At 43.7% G+C, this 22,634-nt stretch overlaps 1 protein-coding gene across 3 annotated transcripts in view; it reads left to right on the forward strand.

The window, feature by feature from the left end:
- PKHD1 (PKHD1 ciliary IPT domain containing fibrocystin/polyductin) overlaps positions 1-22,634 on the forward strand; it is a 534,197-nt gene that overhangs the window by 78,888 nt on the left and 432,675 nt on the right. The gene's annotated exons all lie outside the window — the stretch shown is intronic.

Raw genomic sequence — 22,634 nt, forward strand, 5'->3', positions numbered from 1 at the left:
GATCAGACCAGTGTTTGTTGCATGAATGGCTCCGCTCACATGATGGGATGGACAGCCTGCTAAGGCCAGCACAGCCTCTGGACACATGGGTGCTTCTCGCAGTCTTGGCTTTCCCGGTGCCCTGCTCCTGCATCCTCCGGGCCGTGTCTCTCTTTCCCCTCTTCTTAGCCTTCTCACCCTAAAAATCATCTGAAAGTTGATTCTATCCCTTTTTCCAACTGATAGCGTTTCTGCTTCCTGTCTTAGGGTAGCTGCCCTAATCCCCCTCCAGAGGGGAGCTACCTTTATAGTTCTCAGGTGAATAAAAGGAGGCAAAAAGCACAATTTTATAGTCTATCGGGATATTTGCTACAGGGCAAATAACTGATCTGCATGTGAAGTCGAACTGTTTCCTCTGTGTGCTCCCAACCGGCATTGCATTTCTAAATTCTTAGGGAATATAGCTGTTATTTACAGCATATTTTATGGGATAGAAAAAGAGATAAAGCTTCATTCCATAAGAGGAAAGTACTTGGCCCAGCAACAGCCAGGTTGATGTGTCATGATATCCCATGATGGCACAGAATTGAGGAATAGGAAAGCAGAGAGGAAATACAATTCTTTCTCCTTTGTCATTCATTCATTTATTCCACACATATTTATTGCGCACTGACTCCCTGCTAGGCACTGTTGCCAGAAGCCAAGATGCAGTGGTGAAACAGAGATAAGAGCCCTGTCTTTCTGGAGCTTAAAGTCTTTCTGGGAAGTTAGGTCCTTCCTTCCTAGGCCAGTGGACAACTAGAGAGAGGAGTAATAGACAGCTAGGAGGCCTATGGAAATCTACGAATTCTTCCAGAGGAATCTAAAATTGAAGGCTGGGAGCACTTTGATGCTAAATTAGCCTGACGTAATCAAGGCTATATTAACTCTAGGAGAGCTCTAACTGGACCCCAGGAAAAGCATTAAGAACGATATATAAAGAAATTTTCTAAGAAAATCTGGGAGTACATCCAGGATACATTTTTAGCTCAGTTTTTAATGTTGCAACTATTAATATACGACTCCTTCCTAGCTTATTCCTGACCATACCTGCAGAAAGCCGGAGGTGATACTCCGTGCTGTTTGGACGGCAAGAGTGGAGAGGGAGAAACCCACTCATCTCACCCCTCCCCACACGCAGAACGTCTGCTGCCCTTATAACGGGGGGTGGGGTGACAGGTGGGATGGCTGCGAGCACACCTCCTGAGCACCCACGGATGCAGGAGGGCTGCACGGGGCTGAGCTGGTGGCTGAAACCAAAGAAGCCCCAAACCTGTCGTCAGAGCAGCTGCATGAGCCATAACGTGTTTGTAGAAGCAGCCCCGGTGGCTGTCTAAGGGGAGGGGACGACGGGAGCAGCTACAGTCAGGATCAATTTCCCTTTGGTTTCTCCATCCAGCTCGGAGCTGTGGGATTCCAGGTTCTTTTCTGGAGGCAGAAATACATCAGCTGTATTTTCCTTTGGATTCCCTTAGTCAGGGTAGGGCAGGCAAGCTCAACCACCCTGTGTGTGGTTCTACTATTAGGCTGATTCCCATTCCCAAGAGAGCATTGAAGACCTTCCCCCTTGTGAGGCTGAGAGAAAGGCATCCCTTCTCCAGATCTTCTAGGACTTCTTCTCATGTTGGTCTTTATGGCATCATATGTGTCTTTTTACAGAAGAGAGAAAAATTCTGAGTTTGTCTCCACTTTATGTTCTTCCCTTGCAGATTACAGATAAAGACTTTGGGAATCAAGTGAGGTCCCATGCCTGTCTCCAAGAGAGTGCCATACACCACACAGAAGTTGTGTGTTTTTATGTGTGTGCGAGGAGTGGCTTATGATTAAATTTGAATTTTAACAAGCATGTTAGTTTACTTCCTGTAACTGAAGAGGTTTTTTTTTTAATCTTTTTTTTTTTTTTTTTTTTTTTTAAGAGGGGCTGCGCTGCACGGCTCGTGGGATCTTAGTTCCCCTACCAGGGATTGAACCCTCACCCTCAGCAGTGAAAGTGCAGAGTCCTAACCACTGGACTGCCAGGGCATTCCCCTACTGAAGAGTTTTAAAGAAAGGAGATAGAGTTTGCGATTAGCAGATGCAAACTCTAATATATAGGATGGATAAACAACAAGGTCCTACTGTATAGCACAGGGAACTATATTCAATATCCTGTGATAAACCATAATGGAAAAGAACATGAAAAAGAATATATATATGTATAACTGAATCACTTTGCTATACAGCAGAAATTAACACAAAATTGTAAATCAACTGTACTTCAATAAAATTTTTTAAAAAAGAAAGGAACTATAGAAAAAGTACTCACACTGGGCATTAGAACTACTACAAGGGCAGTGATTTTACATCTTCTATAACTCCCTGCCCTTCCTTCTCTTCCTCCCTCCTTCCTTCCTTCCTTCCTCCATCCAGCAAACCTTTATTGAGTACCTCCTATGTGCCCATTATTATACTAGGTGCTGTGGATATTAAAATGAATTAGAGGCACCCCTGACACTGAGGAATCATCTATACTTGCTGTGTATCGAGAGCATTCCCCAAATCCAGAAGCAGGTTCGTTCTGTGTGCCAGCAATTACCAGGTGTGCATTACTTTGGTGTTACTGCTGATCTAACCTCTTGATGGCCTGTACTTGGAGTTCTTTCTGTCATAGCAAAACTTCTTGAAAAAGTCATCTATTGGGCTTCCCTGGTGGCACTGTGGTTAAGAATCAGCCTGCCAATGCAGGGGACACGGGTTCGAGCCCTGGTCCGGGAAGATCCCACATGCCGTGGAGCAACTAAGCCCGTGGGTCACAACTACTGAGCCTGCGCTCTACAGCCTGTGAGCCACAACTACTGAAGCCCGCGCACCTAGAGCCTGTGCTCCACAACAAGAGAAGCCACTGCAATGCGAAGCCTGTGCACCGCAAAGAAGAGTAGCTCCCGCTTGCTGCAACTAGAGAAAGCCTGCGTGCAACAACGAAGACCCAACACAGCCAAAAATAGTAGATAAATAAAAAAAATAAATTTATTATAAAAAGTCATCTATTGTCTCTGACTCCACGTTTTCACCTTTTATTCTCTCCTCTCCTTCACAGTTGGACTTCTGTTCTTCTCTGCAGTGAAAGTATCAATACTCTTGCAAGGTCACCAATCGCTTTCACGTCATCAAGTTCATCTATGATTTTTCTAGTCCCCTTTTGGCACCTCAGCAGCATTCAACTCACTTGCTGCATCTTCCCAGTTACTTTCTTTGGCGCTTTCTCTTTTGCTTGGCCTGTAGATACAGTCAGAGGACCTGGTTTCGAAAAATAGGATGTTCAAGTAGAATCTGCAAACATTTAGTGATTGTTTCTGGTATTGCATTTTTCATCATGAGTGGGCTGATGGCCATTCATGGAAGCTGCTGGGAGTCTAAGGACATCACCATCACCCAACTAGAAGATTATCAAGTGTATAAGGATCCGATGGAGGCTTTAGCAATGGAGGAACCAATAGAAGCATAACACTTCTCTAATTATAATCTCTCCCAAGGTGATCCTACACAGTCCCATGGCTTCACATAGTATCCTTATGCACATGACTCCAGATTTACTTCTCCCCAACCTTTACCTTCATACACCCAACCTCCCACTTGACTCCTCCATTTGGAAGTCCAAGCACCTGGCCAAATTGTGACTTTTACCTCTCACCTCTACTTTACATTCTTCCCTTCATTCTTCTCTATCTCAGAAGAGACAGTTGGGGCTCAGACCCCAAATCCAGGTTGGCGTCCTCTTTTCCTTCACTCTCCTTATCTCTCTTTCAGCAAGTTCTTCCAAACAGGTTTCATATCTGTCTCCTCCAGTCCCTCACTACCTTATTCAAAGCCAACATTTCTCATCTGGCCCATGACCAGTCTTGATTTCATTCGGTCAGTTTGTACCTAGTTAGTGCTAAGATTCTTAAAAACACAAATCAGATTATTTTATTTTATGGCTTAAAACCCTCTAAGAGAGTTCCATTTTATTTCAAATAAAGTCTAAAATATAGACTTCCTCTGTGAATTATATGAACCCTGTCAGCTTCTCTTGTGTCAGTCCTTCCATCCATACCCTAAGCTCTGGCCACGCTGACCTCCTTCCCATTCCTTTGACACTCCAGCTCATGCCCACTTTAGGTCCTCTGCCCTTGTCCCTTTGCGTGGAATCTTCTGCTCCACACATTCATGTGGCCGTCTCCTTCTGGGCATTTTGGTCTCAGCTGATACATCATTGGCTGAGAATGGTTTTCCCTGAACATCTAGAGACACTACCTTCTCCCTCCCACCACTTCATCTTCTCTTACTTTTTATTATTGATGTTTCTCACTATCTGAAATTGTCTTGTTCATTTATTCTTTACTTGTATGTTGCCTGTCTTCTCCAATAGAATGGAATCTTTATGGGATCAGAGACTTTGTCTGATTTGATCTCAATCCCCAGTGCCTACAAAGGTGCTTGTCACATAGCGGGTGCTCACCAGTCCCCTCTCTCCTCACAACCCTTTACTTCTTCCCATCTTAGAGGTGGTTAAGGTCTTGTACTTTGATGACCTACAAGGTCCTCCAAAATCTGCAAAACTTCCTTGCCTCTCAAGCACCAACTCTGTAAGCTCACCTTCTTTCTTACTCCACTGTGGTCAGACTAGCCTGCTCACTAAATGTCGGATGTGCCAAGCAGATGCCTTTCTGAAGGTCTTTGCCCTTGCTGTTCCCCTGCCTGGAACTCTCTCACCTGACACATCTATGGGCTTGTTCCTTCATTGTTTCATGTCTTCATCTGATGTCTTCCCTCACTCCCGATCACAGCTTTTCATCCCACTCTGACATTTCCTCTCTTCCTTCCTTTATTTTCCTCCTTGGCACTTAACACCATCTAACCTGTTCTATAGTTTACTTGCTTTTCTTATTTACTTTCCCTCTCTCCCACTAGACTGTAGTTCTCTGAGGGTAGGGGTTTTTGTTTGTTTCGTTCACTGTCATATTTCAGTGCTTGAGCAGTGCCCGGCACAGAGTAGTTCTCATCTCAGTAAACATTTATTGAGTGAACGAAAAATTAGGGAGAACCTCGTATTCCTCGTCGTAAGTTCTGGACTTATTGGAAGCCATTGAATGATGTGAAACAGAAAAGTGTCAGTTTTCCATTGAAAAAAGATTGCTTTGGACACTTGGGACAAATAGATTGGGAGAGTAAGTGTGTATATGGAATGACAAATTAGGAGGATTAGCAGGAGTTTGGAGGAGAGAGAGTGGTAGCCTGGACTAGGGCTGGGGGAGTGGGGATGGAAAAAGCGGGTGTGTTTGAGACTGTTAAGAGTCTGAATCTGGGACTTCCCTGGTGGCGCAGTGGTTAGGAATCTGCCTGCCAATGCAGGGGATGTGGGTTTGAGCCCTGGTCTGGGAAGATCCCACATGCTGTGAAGCAAAGAAGCCTGAGCTCCACAACTACTGAGCCTGCACTGTAGAGCCCATGAGCCACAACTACTGAAGCCTGCATGCCTAGAGCCCACGCTCTGCAACAACAGAAACCATTGCAATGAGAAGCCCGCGCACCACAACAAAGAGTAGCCCCTGCTTGCTGCAACTAGAGAAAGCCTGCACGCAGCAACGAAGACCCAACGCCCCCATAAATAAATACATTTATTTAAAAAAAAAACAGTTAAAAAAATAGAGTCTGAATCTGTAAGACCTGGGGATCGATTAGAAATGGGAAGCTATGGTTGGAGACAAGATGGTGGAGTAGAAGGACTTGAGCTCACTTCCTCTCATGAAAACATCAAAATCACAACTAATTGCTGAACAACCATGGACAAAAAAAGAAATGGGAAGCTGCATCAAGAATGAATCTAAGGTTTTCCCGTCTGAATGGTTGGTTGTTCTATTCCTGGAGACAGAAAACACTGGAGGAGGAAGAGATTTCAGGCAGAAGATCAAGGGCTTAAAGTCTCTGGACTTGCTGAGCTTCGAGCGTCTGAGAGATAGCGGAGTGGAAATACTGTGTTGGCAGTTGGATATTCAGGTTAGGAGCTCAGAAGATTCGAGTCATCAGCACATAGATAGTACACGAAGCCATGGAAATAGACGATAAACAAAAACCGGCATTGGGTTGCATCTGTGAGGTCAAAATTCATCAGACAGTTTAATGGTTCTAGCATGGCTTTATCAACTGAAAAAAATGCACAGCCTAAAAGCTGAGAATTGTATTTTATTCAGCGAACTTTCTGAGGGCTCCAGCTCGGGAGGCAGCCTCTCAGATGGCTCTGAGGGACTGCTCCAAAATGGAAAGGGAGGAGCCCGAATATACAGGGGTTTTTGCAACAAAAACCAGGTAGTCAGAACATCAAAAGATTATTGTTAATTAAAGAATTTTAATGAATTTAGCACTTTTCTGTGTCTGGGAAGATGCAAGAGTCCACGCTCATTGAAACCACTCCTTTATGCACCTTAGCTGTTTAGGGCTAGTATCCTGATTTTCTCCATCCTGAATCGCCTCAGGGTGCACCGCTGGGGAGCAGCTGCAGTGGCGGCGGGCTTCATGGCCACAACATCCTTTGTTTACTCAAATGGCAGGTGACATTTTTCTCCCACAGCTGTTTCTCTCTGGGAAGGCTTGTTTGCTTGGTCACTCCTCTACAGTGTCAGAGTACTCAGAGTCTCCAACTGGAGCCAGAGCTTTCTGTTGGTCTGGCCTGCGACCCTCGCACCAGGGTTACTCTGGACAAGACTGGACTTCTCTCTTTAGACTTAGTTCTGTTTTGAAGTTTCCCTTCTGCATCAGGTCTGAGCCTTCCTCAACAATCGAGCTGGCAAGGGGATGGTGACAGTCACCTAACCCAGATGTGCACGGGGACAATATTTTCCTGAAGCTTTTGGACCTGTGTTCAGACCACCATCATTCAGTGTTATACGTGGGCAGCGGGACAGACAGCTCAAGAAAAGAGGAGCTCAGGACAAACAGAAGGGCTTTAAATTGAACGAAGATCTTGGTGTAGTTTTGAGAGCATTTTGATATCTTTGTATCTGAAATGGTACTTGTAGGAAACCATGCATTTATTTTAGGCTTGTTTTTTTTTTTTTTTCTCTTTCTTATTTAAAATATTTAAAAATTACAAAAATATTTTAAAAAATTGTGGGCCATACCCAGCAGCTTGCAGGATCTTCCCTGACCAGGGATTAAACCTGGGCCACTGCAGTGAAAGCCTGGCAATACTAACCACTGGGCCACCAAGGAAGTCCTAAAACACTTCTTTTTTTTTTAACATCTTTACTGGAGTATAATTGCTTTACAATATTGTGTTAGTTCCTGCTGTATAACAAAATGAATCAGCTATATGTATACATATATCCCCATATCCCCCTCCCTCTTGAGTCTCCCTCCCACCCTCCCTGTCCCACCCCTCTAGGAGGTCACAAAGCACTGAGCTGATCTCCCTGTGCGATGCAGCTGCTTCCCACTAGCTATCTATTTTACATTTGGTAGTGTATATATGTCAAGGCTACTCTCTCATTTCGTCCCAGCTTACCCTTCCCCCTTCCTTTGTCCTCAAGTCCATTCTCTACGTCTGCATCTTTATTCCTGTCCTGCCCCTAGGTTCATCAGAACCATTTTTTTTTTTAAGATTCCATATATATGTGTTAGCATACGGTATTTGTTTTTCTCTTTCTGACTTACTTCACTCTGTATGACAGACTCTAGGTCCATCCACCTCACTACAAATAACTCAATTTCATTTCTATTTATGGCTGAGTAATATTCCATTGTATATATGTGCCACATCTTCTTTATCCATTCATCTGTTGTTGGACACTTAGGTTGCTTCCATGTCCTGGCTATTGTAAATAGGGCTGCAATGAACACTAAAATATTTTTAAACATCACATACTTATGGTAAAAAGTTCAGTGTAGAAGAGTATAAGTGAAAAATACAAGTTCTTTTTCCTCCTCTCCACTTAAAAAGAAAGAAACTGGTTCCATTGCTTATCCTGTTACATTTTGTTTTAAATTCAAATTTGATTGGGTTCAGCAACAGCGTGATTCACTCTCCGGTTTCTTTGTGGCAGCTGTTTGCCATGAATGAATATCTTGCTTGGGCTGGGGTCTTCTATGTGGCTTCTCCAGGCAGCCTGTGACTGCAAGGCACCTGGGAGAACAGTCAGATCTTTTTATTCTTGGGCAGGAGATGGCGTGCTCTGAGGACAGGCAGCTGCCTCCCTGCGGGAGCAGAAGGAGCAGGTGGGGCAAGAGGGCCGCATGCCACCAAATCCCTTGCAAAGTTCCATCCTTCCTCAGCAGAGGCTGCCAAACGGGCTGAATACCACAGGGAGATTTTTTCCACTGTGAACAACTGTCCCAGGATAGCAAGCTGGGATCACATTTCAGGAATCTCGTGTTGCCCTTGAGAAGCCGTGTGGATGGCTGTCAAGTATGTATAGGGGATAAGAAAGCTCCAAAGAGAGGTGATGAGTCACGAGGCACTGGGGTGAAAGGGGTGCCTTCTGGCGGGGTAGGAGTGGAGGGTGGCCAGATACCTCCAGCGTTCCCTTCAGCTTTTCATGGAAGTGAATCATCAAACGAATAACTCACACTTTAAGGATTTATCAATACTTTTTTGTTTTATTTAATCTTTTCCTTTCCTTTGAATTTTTTTCATTTTAATTCAGTTTCCAATCCAATTTGAAATATAGTACTGTGAGATTGATTTATCTTCAATAATTTATTAAAGTTCACTGAACACATAATCATGTTGTTGCACTTATTTTCTTTCCTAATGTCATTTGACTCTGAAACATATCATTAGTACCTTCATTCCCAGCACCAACCACCTGGGATTTAAAAAAAATCACACAAGTTATGTATGAATACATCTTACTAAAATGTTCAAATAACACCCATCCTTCACATTTGAAGGGACTTCACAATTTACAAAGTGTATTCACAGTTATTCTCTCATCTGATCTTCACTAGCAGGTGTTCTCAGCTAATGGTCCATATCTGCGTATCTTTTGAAAGACTCTGGGAGAACAGCCCTGGCCAGTAGACTTTTCTAGAGCAAGTGTGGGCAAGAGAGATGGAGGAAGAGGGAGAAGGTAGCTGCCTGGAGGTGGGAGGTCAGAAAGCAAATCTGGTCTATTTCCTAATTTAGTTCAGTGACCTTAAATCACTGCCCAGGAGGCTCTGAGTGGCTCCTGACCTTGGTCCCACCCTTTGTTACACTCACCCCCTCATCAGGTGACTTCTAGATCCCATACTTGTGGAAGGAGGGTGCCCCAATTTGGTGACCAAGGGTATGGACAGGGGTTCAAGGAGGCAGCCACCTAGAGTTAAATAACGAAATACAAACCACAGACCCTGGGGAATGGTGTGAATATCCCATGCCCACAGGTCTCCCTCCCTCCCTCCCCTCTCCCCAACCTTCCCCCTCCCTCCATGCAGCCCATCATAATTAGGGCTAAATAACCAGGTGAGATGCTCCTCTCCATTTCCCCCTATCCCGTCGAGTGCTATTTTATGTGCCTTTGAGTTACTGAAGTCAGTACTTGGAACTCATTTTATCCATATTTCATCTGCATAAATGTGTTGACGTGCCCTTAAACTTGTGGGGTCTCCCCGGCTCAGAGTTCCACGAGAAGAGTCCTATTTGCAGGAAACGATGTCATTTCCTGCTTCCCAGAATGCCTCTAAGCTTCTTCCACTGGTCCTACATGCCAGAACTTTTAAGATGAAATCTCTCTGCTCCTAGCCCATCTCATAAATCTTTGGCAAATAGAGGAGACATTAGCAGTCAAACAGGTGAACAGGATGGACCAGGTAGCTAGTACTTCTGGAAATGGTTGAACTCTACCAAATTACAGAAAAATCAGTTTCTGAAATCCCATCTGGCATTTGTGGAATATGTTGTTTCTCTTGGGTACTATATTGGGGGCTTTTTGCATCCAACCGTCTAAATCAGGTGTGACCAAAAAACACTCTCCTGGGTGTCACCTCTACTCTCAACACTTCACTACAACACCACTTCACTTTTTTAAAATTAAAAAAAAATTATTAGGAATTCCCTGGTGGCTCAGTGGTAAAGAATCTGCTTGCCAATGTAGGGAACGTAGGTTCGAGGCCTGGTCTGGGAAGATCCCACATGCCATGGAGCAACTAAGCCCCTGCGCCACAACTACTGAGCCTGCACTCTAGAGCCCACGTGCCACAACTACTGAGCTTGCACGCCTAGAGCCCGTGCTCCATAACAAGAGAAGCCACTGCAATGAGAACTCGTGCACTGCAAGAAAGAGTAGCCCCTGCTCACCGCAGCTAGAGAAAGCCCGCACACAGCAATGAAGACCTAACGCAGCCATAAATAAATAAATAATTTATTTATTTTTGTTGAAGTATAGTTAACTTACAATGCTGCGTTAGTTTCAGCAAAGTGATTCAGTTATACATACATATGTATCTCTATTCTTTTTCATATTCTTTTCCATTTTAGGTTATTACAAAATATTGAATATAGTTCCTTGTGCTACAGTCCTTGTTGTTTGTCTATTTTATACATACTAGTTGTATTCCTTAATCCCAAACTCCTAATTTATCCCTCCCCACTTTTCCCCTTTGGTAACCATAGGTTTGTCTTCTATGTCTGTGAGTCTATTTCTGTTTTGTAAATAAGTGCATTTGTGTCATTTTTTTTAGATTCCACGTATAAGTGATATCATATGATATTTGTACACTTTTGACATCAGATGTATGGGTTTTCCACACATTAAGCAATTCTTGCTGAGTGCCCTACTATTTTACTCAATTCTGATGCTTATCTACCTAGAGGCAGTGTCAGATCCCTCAGGTTTAGGGCTCAGTCCCAGAAGACTGTCCCCACGTCAGATGCCAATGGCAAGGACAGGTTACCTGTGTTTCTGAACCAACTGCCTATAAATTGGAGGTTGCCATGAACTTCTCCTCAGGATTGGTTAATTTCTGTGAGCTAGAGCAGCTCACAGAATTCAGGAAAGCATTTTACTTGCTAGATGACTGGTTTATTATAAAAGGATAAAACTCAGGAACAGCCAGATGGAAGAGATACATAAAGCAAGATAGTATGTGGGAAGAGGCACGGGGCTTCCACGCCCTCTCTGGGCACGTCACTCTCCCCACATCTCCATGTGTCCACCAACGTGGAAGCTCTCTGAACCCAGTTCTTCGGGGTTTTATAGAGACTTCATCACATTACCTGAGCACGATTGATTAGATCATTGGCCATTGGTGATTGAACTCAATCTCTAGCCCCTCTCCTCTCCCTAAAGGTTCCAAGGCTGGGGCTGAAAGTTCCAACCCCCTAATCGCAGGGTTAGTCCCCTGGTAACCATCCCCCATCCTTACTATTCAGAAGTCATCTTATTAACATAAACACAAGGTAGTTGAAAGAGGTTTGTGATGAATATCAAAAGTCACCTTTACTCCCCTTATCACTTAGGAAATTCCAAGGGTCTTAGGAGCTCTGTGCCAGATCTACATTTCTTATTACAAATATATATTTCTTATTACAAATCACATAATCACAGCAGAATTTTCCAAAGAATGTTCAGAAACCCTAGTTCCAATGAAAATGATGGATCTGTGATGAAGTAAGTATTTGGGAAATACTTCAATGAACCTAAATAAGATTCATTTCGGCAGGACATCTCAGAGGCTTTAATAAACCAATAAATATCCTTTGTGAGTCTTTAAAGAAGTTTATAGCTCATAGCCTTTTCCACCCTATTTGACCACAGAACTTGTTTTCTCATGACTTGTCTTTCTAAATTATTGAGTTGCACAGAATATACTTTTTAAGGCTCCTTCAAATGAAAGAAGTTGCTCTAATGTCACACTGTGAAGTTGATTGATGGGAAGATATTCTGGGCCAGACTGGGTGCTAAGGTGCCTGAAATTTTACATTTTGGATGACTGTCTTTTCCGAATTATTTTTTTTTCGGCTTAAATAACAGAAATTTATTTCTCACAGTCCGAATTAATATTTATTTGCTCACAGCAGTCTGCTTCTGTGTTCGTCTTCAAGGGTTCAATATTGCCCCCTAGTGGGTCCAGTCAGATCCTAAAATTTTCTGCGCAATTGTCCTAAATTTGGGAAATGACCTTGGTAGTTTCTACAAAAAAAAAAAAAAATCTTTTAAAGTCACAAGAAAGATACTACTTTTATCATACCTGATATCACTTGAAAAAATTTATGACACAATAATATGTGTTTGTTTTAGAAGGAGAAAATAAAGGTAAACAAAATGAGGAAAATAAAAATAACCCATAATCTTACCTCAGTGGTTAACCATTACCATTCTAACATGTATATCCTTTCAGTCTTTTTTATCTACATGCACATAAAAATTCAGACTTTCCCTGCTCCTAAACTAAAAAAAATATTTTTTTCCAGCCTTTCTCTTGCATGCCCATTTTATTTGAACTTCAATTATTAAGAACCTGCTCCTTGAGTATTTTTGGTCCTTTTGAAGGAGCCAGGAGGAGAGAGAGGGTGAAACATTAAAGGGGTAATTCAGGGGCTAAGTAACCCACTATGTTTCATGGGTAATTGCACCAGTGTCTTCCAAGAGGGACATACACACTTTAGTGGCACCAAATGACAACCCTTCCTGGCTGTGTTAGTTTCCTATGGCTGCTGTAACAAGGTACCGCAAACCTAGTGGCTTAAACAATGTGGATTTGTTATCTCACAGTCTGAGGGTCAGAAGTCAAATTCAGTCTCAAAAGGCTAAGGTCAAAATGTTGACAGGGCTGGTTCCTTCTGGAGGTTCTGTGGGAAAAATCTGTTTCCTTGCCTTTTTGTTTTTTCAGCTTCTAAAGGCCCCCTACATTCCTTGGCTTATGGCCCCTTTCTCCTATCACATCAAACTCTGGCTTCTATCATCACATCTCCTACTACTGACTCTGATCCTCCTGCTTTCGTCCTCTAAGGACCTTTGTGATTATGTTGGGGCCACATGGATAATCCAGGATAATCTCCCCATCTCAGGACCTGTCACTTAATCACACCTGCAAAGTCCCTTTTACCATGTAAGGTCACATATTCACAGGTTCTGGGGATTCGGATGTGAATAACTTTGGGAGGGCCGCTATTCAGTCCCCCATACATACTGGCTTCTCCCCCTCCTTCTCCTTTTTCTTCTTTTTTTGTTTCGTTGTAAGGATTTCAGGTGAGAGTTAGGTGTTCATTTTCTGGAAATCATGGTCTCTAAAGGCCATGGATTAATCTGATAAATGTGAGAGTTGGTCAGATCTTGCCAGAAAGGCAAAGAAAGCCCACTTGGATCACCTGCCTTGGCCGAAAGCTGCACTTCTGGGATTGACATAAATGGCTTTGGCCATTTACTGCACGGGGGGGGTACAATCAGGCATTTCTGGCAGGGCTCAGAGCTGGCTCCCAGAAGCTGTTGTGTCCCATCCTTTCCTCTGAGTGTTCCCTCCACCTCTCTGGCTTGGCTGTGTGCCCCCTTTGAAGTTCTGCAGCAGTTGTTGTCTATAAATAAGGCATGCCCAGCACCATCGAAGTTCTGAGATGAAGGGCACGGCTCACTTACAAGATTGTTGAAAGTGCAGGACAGTGTTAGGTAGAGATCCTGCTTTCGTACTTCTTCCCCCACCTCTCCTCAATTCTCCCACTTCCAACTTCATGTAAAAAATACATGAAGGCCCCAGAGAGAATAATCAAAGCTCCGTCACACTTGGCAGACTCTCTCTTGCTTCCTTTTGACAAGAAGGAAGAAGAAGGAAACGAGCATTTGGATAAGAACCCAGGAGCCCATATCAGTTCAGACTTTCCCCCAGCAGCAGAGCCTCCTGGAGTCTTCTGGTGGTAACACAAAGGGTGACTGCATTATTTGACTCTAAGATGCTAGGTTATCTCACCTCATCCTCATGACTTCCCCCCGGAGTGGGAGTATAAGAATTTCCATCTCACAGAAGGGGAGCTTTCCCCAATTTTTCACTTCTAGGCACACATAGAAAACGGTGATATTTGAACTCGTGGGGGCAGCGGGAGAGGCTTCTTTCTAAGCGCCTCTCCCGTCTCTCTGCCAGAGTCCTGAGCATCCCTTATGGCATCGGTGCCTATTCAGTCCATACAGCAGAAGGCGTATGCTAGTTACAGCCCAGAAAGCACGTTTGGGTCTGTGATCCAGGCGTTTGGTTTCTAGGCCTGACTCCACATTAGTTAGCTGTGACTTTAGAAGAGCTGCTCGATACTTCCAAGTATCATGAAACATGGGTGCAATAGCCCCTATGACGGTAAGCCTTACCGGAGCCTTCCTCCTGGCACGGTGGCCCCAGGTAGTCGGAATTCTCAGGGATTGGCTCAGAGTCCCAAGAGTTAATGTTCCAACCCACATGGCAAAATTGCATTGTTTTTTCTGACTTAGCCTCGGGAGTCAGGCAGCATCATCTCGGATGATTTCTGTTGGTTTTAAGTGAGTCACAAGTCCTCCAGGGTTCAAGAGGGGGCAGACATATGCCTCCTTCCAATGAGATAATTGACAAATTGTTACCTTTTGTAAAAACACTGCCACACTATCTATCTTCACAAATAAGCATCTGAATGGTTTTCCTTAGATAGAGTAATAGCTTTAAGTCTTACTGAGCTATTTGATCCATTACTGGTTGTTTTCATTGTTTAACTCTGAAGGCAATCTTACTTGTAGACTTTTGGAGTTCCCCTCATTTTCACCACCCATGTTGTCCCTCATATCAGATATTGGACTCTCTGCTATTTCATCAGCTGTGCAACATTTGCCAGAGAAGGGGAAAACATTTCTTCCATTTTAAAAACAATTTTTCTCATTTTAAAAACAATTTTTCTCTAAGATATAGAATTTGACAGTATCATAACATTCTGCTGCTAAAGCAAGCATTCTACTGGGCTGCAGAAATGTATGACTTCCACGTCACTCATAATTTTAAAACAAGGAGTGAGATACGCTTGGGCATCTCAGTTGGGCTCCTGACTCAGAGAGCAGCATGGTATCAAACTAGAAAAAAATTAATTGCTTTTGTGTTGTTGCTCCCTGCTGACATGATTTATTTTAAATTCTGCTGAACCCAGGAGAAGACGCTGTACTGTATGTAATTCAGAAACTGACATATGCTGTTTTGCCCACATTTCTCACAAATGCTCCAAATTCAGAGAGAAAGACGTTTCTGTGGTCTGGAAAACATTGGATATTGCAACACCTATTTTATCTGACATGGCAGGAATTGAGTTACTCGACATATAAGTGAATTTTCTAAGGAACTGAATGAAATCTATCCTCTTTGAGTGCCAGAGCATTTTAGGAAATGTTGACTATGTCTGGGCTAGGAGCTGTCTAAAGTGTAGGGTGATGAGCCATCCTGTTTTTCCCGGGACTTTCCCTGTTTTACACTGAAAGACCCATAACCTCGGAAACCTAGTTATAGGCAAACTGAGACAGTTGGTCATCCTACAAGTTAGATATGAACTCGATTTCACCACTTTCCGATTACCCTACGTCATTGGTATGAACCTAGCTATGTTGAGCGTTGTGAGACAGTGATGCCCTCGGATGACTGAGCATGTGGCCCCATAGGCTCCCAGACTATATGATGCTGGAGTAGCCAGTAAGCTCTGCTCATCCAAATGAGGAACCTACCCGCAGTTCAGTGTTACTCCCAAGTTCATGGACTTCATTAAGTTATTTTCACCTGTGTCACCCAGGGCACCATTGATGGTTTTCAGGACCCTCATCAGGATGGTGCAGGGCACCACAGTTTGGATTCCAGATAAGTGGGGGTCATTGTTATCAAAATAAGTTAATAAGCAAAACTGACTCCGGTCAGAGGCAATAATGATAGATTACTTTTAAGTAATTTTACTCTAGTGGGAAAGAAAATTTGTCTAAAGAAACTATGAAGCAAATATTTTATCCATAGCTTTGACCCTCTAGTGGAACAGATTCATTTCTTCTACAAATCTGAGTGCATATACTCATTATCCTTTGGATCCAAAGTTAATCAGGGGTATGATATTGAACCAGAGAGGACATAATTCCTTTAGCTTTGTTTCTTTATGAAAAAGGGAGGCTAGGAATACTTGAGGAAAAGGAAGGAGGAGGAATTGGGTCAATCCTAGACAGGTGAAAGGGGAATTCACCTGTCTCACCTCACCGAGGAGGACTCTGACCACACAGAAAATGTGAGGGCTGTGGCTGAGGCATAGCTCCAGGGCTAGTCACACAAATGGTGTATCAGGAGAGTAAGAACACAGCTTACTCCAGAGCCCCACTTACCCAGTGAAGTTCTTACTTAGATGGAAGGACCATGTTACTGTCCTGTTCCAGGTTCACTTCCTATCAGAAATATGCCTGTACAACATGGATAAGTGCGTGTCACCCTCAGGAATGTATCCACAGTGGCCTTCCCTTGCTTGTGGGCGGTGTATCCTGACAACAGGTATGTGCGTACTTAAGGGTCTGCAACATAAAGCCTTAAAGAGAAACACACACACAAGAGAAAACTGTCAAACGCTGAATGTTGTTATTTATATTTTTTAAAATGAAAAAGAGGGGCTTCCCTGGTGGCGCAGTGGTTGGGAATCCGCCTGCCAATGCAGGGGACACGGGTTCGAGCCCTGGTCTGGGAGGATCCTACATGCCGCGGAGCAACTGAGCCCGTGCGCCATGACTACTGGAGCTTGTGCGCCTAGAGCCCGTGCTCCGCAACGGGAGAGGCCACCACAATGAGAAGCCCACGCACTGCAATGAGGCGTAGCCCCAGCTCACTGCAACTAGAGAAAGCCCGTGCACAGCAAGGAAGACCCAAGGCAGCCAAAAACAAAAAACAAAACAAAACCAATAAATCAATAAATTAAAAATAAATAAATTAAAATACAGATTCTGATAAAAAATGAAAAAGATCATTGTGTGCTAACCAATTACTTGATTCTGTTTTGTGGTGGATGTAGACAGTTACGTTTGAGCTTCGTATTTTGTGAGAACCGTAATGAAACAATGAATTCCAAAGACAAAAAAAAAAAAAAAAGAAATATGCCTGTAAGTTGAAGAGGGTATGATAAAACAATTTTGATAAAGAGAAAGCAAAAAAAGAAAAAAATGCATTGAGCATTTTTGGTTTCCATTTAAAACCTGCTTTTGACTTTGGTGGCCCTCATCCATTCCAGAATGTTTTTCCTCAAATGGATTCCCAGGCATTCCTTTCCATTTGGGTACCTACTCTATGTAAGGCACTGTGCAAAATGTTTTGAGGGTACAGAGGGAACATATCATTTTTTTCTTTAAGAAAGGCAGCATCTAGTCTGGGAATGACACGTATAACCTAAAAGTTGCCAGGCATCACCACACTCATGAGGTCACATTTACAGTGGCACCCACATTTTGATGACTTGTAACTCTGTATTTGCCCATGTGGGAACTTAGTTATCTCTCAGGGCCTATATATCAGTTAGAGTCTGAAGAAGTGTGGCCTTAGTGCAAATGTGGAGATGAATCTGAACGGACAGCAGCTAGGCCTTTGGTCATTATGCTTCCTATGATTGGAGATCGGTGAGATGTATTTTCCTACCACCCCTCCCCAATTCCCAAAGCTGTTAGCCCTCAGGAATTCAGAGTGGTGTTGAAATCCAAGGGAAAGGGGTCAGAAAATGACCTGCTCCCTTGACCTCTTTGAGTTTGCTTTATAGGCACTTTTTTTGTGTGTTGAGAATTTCACAAGGTCTTGTAAAAATAGCTTCCTATGGAAGAGTGTCAATGTCTGGGGGTGAGCATGGCTGCCTGCCTTGGGGTGGTAGGGGAACCATGCTCTGGTTGCCTTCAGAGACCCAAGCTCAAGATTTTCTTTAGAATTTCTGTACGACAGGGACTTTGGAGTGTGATTAGATGGAAGGGTTGGTGGAGGGGACTTGTCTGGAGGTTGTGTTTGCATGACAAAACTTAGATATGTGTGTATATTTGAGGGTCTTGAGGTGGATGGAGCTCACAGAGAGGAGTATTTAAGGCTCCCCCAACTTCCATGTGGCAGAGCCACTGCCTGTGGAGTTCTGCAGCTTCTCCTTTTAGGCCTTGGAGCATGAAATGGCTCATTCTACTTCATTTCTTTAACCATAGAGCCTGATTGCCCACCAGGAAGTTCCTAGAGCACAGAAACCAAAGTCCTGCGTATCATTAGGTTTCTTTTAGTCAAGAGTAAAGAGACACATCTACCCATAAGACAATTAGGGTGTTTTAGTCTTGATAGCGAGGCTGCCAAAAAGAATTATAAATATCCATTATAGGCTCTTTACTCAAGATAGATGGGGTTAATCTCTGGAATCTCTTGTTAAAGTAGCAAGAAATAAAACACGAGTTAAGTCTTAATCATGATACTTGACTACAATATAGTAAGTGAATCGGATTATGATGTCTCCCCTGTCAGACAGCAAGCACTTTGAGGGCAGAAACTGTGTGATATTCTTTAAAAAAAATAATTTTGGATCATCTAAGTGGTTCATGAATATAATTTTCTTTACAAAAATAAAAATTACCAATAATTTTGAAATCTCCTTTATCTCCACGGAACCTGGTCTGTCACCTCTTCCTTATTTCCCACGTGCCAAGCACACAAGTGTGGCTCAGATGATGCCTGTGGACCTGAATTGGAAGATCTAGAATGGAACCTGAGATTCAGTAGGCAGGAGGGTGGCCCGATGACTGACACCCTAGCTGGCTAACCTGGGCAGGCATCCTCTCTCTACACTACTGGCAGCAGTGCTAGGAAAATCATTCTGCTTGTCGCTCGTTGCCAAGTTGAGATGAACATCAGATTTGGTGTAAACTCCCATACTTTCTAGAGGATAGTTCCAGCACTCTTATGAGAGTTGTGCTCTATTTCCATGGATTAAATCTGGTCTTGCTGGGGATGCTTCCCAGGTCCTTTGAGGCAGAAACTCAGGGCTATCAAATTATGCTGGAAAGGCTTCTGTCTCAAAGGAAAGAAGATGAGAGTTTCTTCTGGTCAGGAAACACTGGGCATGGACTGACTCAATCAGGAAGCTGGTGATGTGAGTTGGAGTGTATGGTGGGACAGAGACCAGGAAGTCAGATGTGGACCAGATAAGGAGGTGGTGCTGACTTCCTAGGTCAGCTGCTTGTCTCATCAAGAGAGTCAAGCCAGTGACTGAGACCCATGGTCTGGGTCCTCATAGAAGGTGATGGGTACAAGTCAAGGACTTCCTCTTGGCCAAGAAAGCAAGGTCAGGAGGGAGGGAGGAAAGTAAAAAACAGGGAGGGCTAGTTGGCCCTTTCTCAGCAAGACCTTGAGTCGATCATCCTCTCTCTGCTTCTTTAGACTGCCCCCCGATAGTGAGAATGCCAGCCCGTGGCAGGCACTTAGAAGCCATTTCTCTTGATGAAAAGTCAGAGACTGCCCATGAATGGGGACCAGCCCTCTGGTGGCCCTTTCTCCTGGGCCTTTCGGTCACTGACTTACTGGCAAATTCTTTCAATCATTGAATGTCTGTTTGTGTCACTGGGTGGACTTTCACTTAAAATTCTTGTCTAGGGCACATGCAGTAAGTGGAGAAAAATGTAGGACACACTTTTTTTGGTCATTAAAAAAAGACCCTGGGGAAAAAGCCTAAATAGCTTGTGTTAATCATTAAACTTGCCCCATGGTCAGCCTGAACTTTCACTTTGGCATAGGTTTGGTCGGGACACAAACGAGTTAGGTGAGTTACAGTCCAACATGAGTGAGTTACCTGCGTGGTAGCTGCAGGCTGGGCTCTAACCAGGTAACAGGGCCATCGGTTCTTGACAGAGAGAAACAAGGTCATTTGGAAAGGAAAGATAATTTCTCGCTTGAGTCACAACGAGAGAGAAACAGAAAAAGGTACTGTTGGGTTCAGAAATGTCTCTGCTCTGTGTTTTCTAGGTGTTGCCTTTCTTGCCAATGTCGTGGTGAACAAAGGAAATGGGGGGTCTGTAGTAGCAACCTTGCAGCTCTGTCTGTCAAAGTCCCAAAGTGGAGGGAGGCTGGGAGGGGAGGGAGGAAAGGAGAAAGAGGAAGAATGAGGGCAGAGGAGAGAGAGAGACAAGGGGAGAGAGAAGACTTGACCCAATGCACACAGCTCTCCTCTGGTTGAAAATATTCTGGTTAAAAGAATTAAATGGAGGCTGAGTTTGTTCTTAGGAAGAATTAGTGGAAAATGATATAAAGAAAAATACATGTATTATTGATCTGATTGTTTTGTTTTAAAGAAGATGTAGCTCTGAACATAGGGCTTGAAGAAAACCAATGTGTGACTATTTACTTCCATTGTTTTAAGCTTGAAAAAAAATGTTAAAATCACAGTCAGATTGGAAATAGACTCTCCTGTGCTGAGCGTACTCTGTTGGGCGTAACAAGCAAATCAGATCCTGTGCTTTTGGACTAAGTAGAAAATAGTCCTGGGTACCTTTCTCTAGGCAGTAGATGTATTTCTGAAAATTGAATGTTTTAAAAATGAATTCTATTCCAAATAGGTGTAAAAATGTAGGGAATTTTGCAATTTAAAGGAACACCTGCTGAATCTACTTGAAAACTTTAGAACTCCTCTTGTAAACGCAAGTAGCCTCCACTCCTACCCCATCCACTGGGGACTTGTTGGCAGGTACACAGATTATTTGCCTCTGTTTTCCCAGCTCCTAGCACAGTGCACAGCATATATCAGGTGTATGATCAGTGTTTGTGGAGTTGAATTAACTAGAGATGATTTTATCCATTGCACCAACTTAATCAGGACATACCCATAAGATATGCTTCTTAAAAAAAATAAATTTATTTATTTTATTTTATTTATTTTATTTTTGGCTGCATTGGGTCTTCTTCGCTGCACGTGGGCTTTTCTCTGGTTGCAGTGAGCAGGGGCTACTCTTCGTTGTGGTGCACGGGCTTCTCATTTCAGTGGCTTCTTTTGTTGTGGAGCACGGGCTCTAGGTGCGCGGGCTTCAGTAGTTGTGGCATGTGGGCTCAGTAGTTGTGGCTCATGGGCTCTAGAGCGCAGGCTCAGTAGTTGTGGCGGCATGTGGGTTCTTCCCGGACCAGGGATCGAACCTGTGTCCCCTGCATTGGCAGGCAGATTCTTAACCACTGCGCCACCAGGGAAGCTCATACACATAAGATACGTTTATTCTAAGTTTTTTGTAGATATTCCTTTTCTGGGCATTTATCTTGGCTTTTACTTTTTTGAAATGGTATAATTATTTTTTCTGGTCTCAGTGTTTTCTTAATCCCCCTGTATCAGTGAAAGGGATCCATTACATCGATGATAGAAAGTTAACATGTGAAGCCTTGCCTCTGCTGCAGGACACTCTGCAGACTTTGCTGGAACATCTGCAAGGAAGAGGATGGGCAGTGAATCCACAGAACAGTCAAGGCCCAGGCATCACTGTAAAGTTGTTGGGAGTTGTGTAGTTGGCTAAGACTCAAGTTGTTCCAGAAGCTATAACTAGGATGTAAGCCTATCCAAGCCCTAAGAGTATGAAATAGATGCAAGTCTTTGTAGGCATTTTGGGGATTTGGAGGACTTTTATTGCCCACCTGGCACAATGCCTCTGTCCCTTATACAACCTGGCAAGAAAAGGGCACATGTGGAACTGCGAGTCAAAACTACAAGCTACCTCTGAGCAGGCAAGAATACTAGTGAAGCAGGTTAAAGCCCTGGGCGTCTCACAAGCAGGGCTACCATGAGTTATATGTGTCTGTGACTCCAGAAAGTGTCAGTTAGGCCCTGTGGCAGAGACAACAGAAGGAAAGAGTGTCCCTAGGGTTTTGGTCCCAGCTCTAGAAGGTGGCAAAACTCTGATATGCCCCCAGAGAGCAACAGCTCTAGCAGTGTACACAGCATATCATGGTAAGAACTTCCCTTCCTTTCAAGGGGTGGATTGAGAATATGTTCCATCAACCCACATTTGCCATGACTCAAAGGCCCAGTTTGACTAAGTGGCATGCCTCTGTGTAGCAGGGGAACACCCTGTCCACCAGGCCCCTGCCTCTAGAAATGTGAGTGCTACTAGGTCCTGCAGAATATGTAGATCCTTCAAATGCCCCCTCTGGCAATCAGGAAGCTGATTGAAGCAACTGACCCTTCAGTAGCCACAGCAGATTGGGTACATAGGAAGAGCAGCCACTGTAACACCTGGGTAAGATGGCATATTGCCAAGGATGCTGGATTGCCCTTGAAATGCAGTGACTTGGTTCATGTAAGTAACGGCATGTCCTATATGTTCTAAACAACACCCAAAGCAACTTCCAAAGTGGTCTGGTACCATCTACTGGAGTTTCCAACTGGTGAAGGATTAGTAAATTGATTATATTGGACCCCTCCCTCTGAGGGAGGGTTCGAAATATGCCTTGGTTTCTATGAACACTGCATCTGGCCTAACCCAAGCTTTTCCTCTGTCTCTGCACAAACCAGGCTGCCACCATTAGGGGATTAGAGAACCGAGCACTATGTTTGGGTACCCTCATCCAAAAAACAGTGATTGATGGGTCACATTTCAAAGGTCATGATATGCAAGACTGGGCAAAAGAACATGACGTGAATGGAGGTTCCATCTCCTCTATAACCTGTAAGGAGTAGGGTTAGT

The sequence above is a fragment of the Stenella coeruleoalba genome, assembly GCF_951394435.1.
Source record: "Stenella coeruleoalba genome assembly, chromosome: 10".
In the NCBI taxonomy this organism is placed as follows: Eukaryota; Metazoa; Chordata; class Mammalia; order Artiodactyla; family Delphinidae; genus Stenella; species Stenella coeruleoalba.